Raw genomic sequence first — 3460 nt, 5'->3', positions numbered from 1 at the left:
ATTGCCCACGTTCTCTGAGAGTGAACGAGCTATGGCACAACTCCCTTTGGTAGAGGTTGTTCCAAGCTTCCTTCAAAAACTGGCTTTCAATATTACGTGTCAGTGACGTCTATTCAAAAAGTGAAAAATCACCCAAGACACATTAATATCATCCATCTGGATTTTTTCCACTTTAATCCAAAGTAATACACTGTGAAACATAATCAAGGCCTGACTGCTGCCCATCTCCACATCACACAATGGGTAATGTTTGCTTCACAGTTTATAGAAGTGTATCTCTTGAGAACTGTTAGGAATAGTGAGGAAAGCATATGTAGTAACACACACAAAGGATAGAGCACGGTGTCCCTGAGAATAGTATTATCCTCTCTGGGTAAAATCTTTATGACTTTGAAAATAGGCTAAGATGGGCTATACCAGTATATAATTGTCGCTTCCTAATTTTATATAATTTCTAATTTTCTGTCTTTCTGGGTGAACAAAATGCTACTTGTTTTAAATTCACCCAAATAAAGGAGACAAAATATATTTTTCTTTTTTGCTATGTGACTTTTGCTTAGTAACAAGTATGAGTGTGTCCTGCATTGTTTAAACATAAGGACACAGCAAGTATTACATGGGCTTTGTGTGAAAAGCCCCATTCTAGAAACTCTGAATCATCTCAGATATATGGATGCATGTTACCATTTGCCACAAGTTAAAGAAATTACCATAGTGTAATGGTTAATATAAAAGCTCTGAAGAAGATACAAGGCAAAAATCTTAGTTCTTCCAATTATTAATTAAGCAATCAGAGACAAATTATTTTCGTGTACTTCAGGTTATTTATCTCTAGAATTATGATAATAATAGCACTTACATCGCAGCATTGTAATAAGCATTAACTAAGTTTCTACATGCAGAGCGTCGAAACAGTGTCTGGCAAATAATGTGTTCTCAATAAAAGCTATTAAACAAAACAGACTTAATTGGGTACAAAAGTGTAGCTGCTATAAGAACTATTAGAATATTCAAAGTCATTTCCTGCCAAGAGTAACTAATTTGTATTTTTATATACAGATGAACTTCAATAAAATTTATTCTGAGTTCAAATAGCTGGTTTTCAAGACACTATATTAATTTCTAGAGCAATTGTCTTTCATCTTTGAAAAGTACACTTTTCATTTATCTTATTCTTTTTGTAATTATTGAATAAACTACAAAGACTATGTTTTACTTTTATATTAGGGAAAAGCAAATCATTGTTCCTAGTGACATATCTGTTTATTATTTCATCAAGCAAAAATGTCTGAATAGATCTTGCAATAGAATGAATGTTTTGTGTTCCTCAAAATGTATGTGTTGAAACCCTAATGCCAAGGTGAACTTATTTAGAGGGGGTCTTTGAAAGGTAATTAGGTCATAGAATGAAGCCTCCATGAATAGGATTGGTGCCCTTATAAAAGATGCCCAGAAAGCTAGCTCTCTCTCTTTCTGCGATGCGAGGATACAAGAAGTTAACGGACTGCAACTTGGAAAAAAGTCCTTACTAGAATTCAATGATGCTGGCACTTTATGTTGGATTTGCAGCCTTCAGGACTATGAGAAACAAATTTCTGTTGTTCATGAGCCAATCAGTTTCTGGTACTTTGTTATTACAGCAGCCAGAGCTGACTAAGAGCTTCAGCAAGTTTTGAAGATGTTGGAATGGACATAGTATAACATATAAGCTGTGTAGCACATCTCACATTTACTAGGGAAATAAAAACTTGGGGGTCACCTCAAACAAACTGTCATTCATCATCCAGAGCAGCCACAACAAAAATTTATAGGGAGACTCCACGACTGCTATAGGAGAAATACTACACAAAGTAAAACACCACAGACATAGAAACCAATGAATGGTTTCAAGTATAAACTGCAAATCAAAAGTCAAAAGAACAAATACTCAAAATTCAAAGTGCTAATTTTTCTAGAGCTGTCTTGCACATGGTACCCTCCAGGGACAATACTAATGGAGATTTTTTTTTTTATGCTTTAGAGCAACTTCACAGAGCCTAGTGTTTTATAAAAATTAACAAACAAGTGAACTAGACAATATTACCCTTATTCTAACCTCATTAACTTTGCTATTATTATTTTGCTACAGGGCACATGTAATACTAAGAGTCTGTATAAGTATAATCCTTTTCAGTTCCAGAAGTAGAGGAGGAGTGAATATTGATAAACAAAAGTAAAACTGCCACAACCAAGCTTCTCAAGAGTAATGCCACCAAGGCTTTCCATGCGACCCAGAAAGGCGCCCAGAAGGCGTTGTTCTGGATTCCCATAACAACTCAAAGGGAAACTTTCACAGTGTCCTGAGTTCTTGATGTCCTGCAAATAAAGGACAAGGATGTCCTCAAAGTTCTTGCACCAGGAACCCACTTAGGTGGCACCAACCTTGATTTCTAAATGTAACAATCATCTACCAAAGGAGAAATGATGGCAGCTACCTTGTAAATCTGAAGACAACAGGGGAGAAGCTTCTTCCGGCAGCTCATGCCATTGAAAACCCAGCTGATGCCAGCGTCGTATCCTCCAGGCCAACGAGCTGTGCTGGAGTTTGCTGCTGCCTCGGGGGCCACTGCTCTTGCTGGCCGCCTCACTCCTGGAACCTTCGCTAACAAGATCCGGGCCGTCTTCCCGGAGCCACAGCCTCCGGTGGCTACTGATTCCAGGCTGACCACCAGCCTCTCACAGAGGGATCTTCTGTTAACCAGGCCACTGTTGCTCTGTGACACACACTCTCCTTGCGCCCAGTATGGAAGCAGCCATCATCGCCTCACAATAACCCGGGCGCACACTCGGTGGGTCTGACGCTGGCCCGGGACGTTCTGCGCATGCGCGGCACCGTCTCCCGCGAACTCGCCTCCCCTCAGCGCTCAGCCCGACCTCTGTTTCCACAGAGATCCTGAAGAGACGGAAAGGAAGAGCAGGCTGCTACTGAGAGGGCTGAGACCGAGGGGGAATTTCAGGGTGAATGGACGGTTCCGGCTCCCAGACTTGCTGCTACTCCCCCTGAGGTCACAGATGGGTCCGCAGGCACAGGTGCCCTCTGTGCCCGCCCAGCGGTTCCCTGCTGAAGATGGAGCCTCAGCCCCCACTGAGGGCTGTTTGCAGCCCGGCATCTCTGGCCCGTGAACCGGTAAGAAGCACCACTGAGTGGTCTTAAGCTGTTCTCCCAGACTCTTACACACAAAATGGAAGGTTGACAGAAAATAAAGTTTTTTTAAAACATGTATGTGTAATCTATTATATATAAAATATGTATAAATAAATATATAATAGATTACATATATATATAAATGCCACTAATATCTATTTCAGTTATCAAGAAATTTCACAGACACACAGATACAGCCTTCTTTTTTGTTAAAAAGTCTATCCATAGCTTCGTGTGTCTCAAGTGGAGTGCCTGAAACAATAGCATCAGAATTAA

At 40.2% G+C, this 3460-nt stretch overlaps 1 pseudogene; it reads left to right on the top strand.

Moving 5' to 3' along the window:
• The first annotated feature begins 2481 nt into the window (after nucleotides 1–2481).
• Nucleotides 2482–3193, top strand: LOC102509283 (annotated as a pseudogene).
• The last annotated feature ends 267 nt before the right edge of the window (nucleotides 3194–3460 follow it).

Source organism: Camelus ferus, chromosome 5 (assembly GCF_009834535.1).
Source record: "Camelus ferus isolate YT-003-E chromosome 5, BCGSAC_Cfer_1.0, whole genome shotgun sequence".
Lineage (NCBI taxonomy): Eukaryota > Metazoa > Chordata > Mammalia > Artiodactyla > Camelidae > Camelus > Camelus ferus.
The sequence above is the reverse complement of the archived record's forward strand: the minus strand, read 5'-3'. Positions and strand labels throughout refer to the sequence as shown.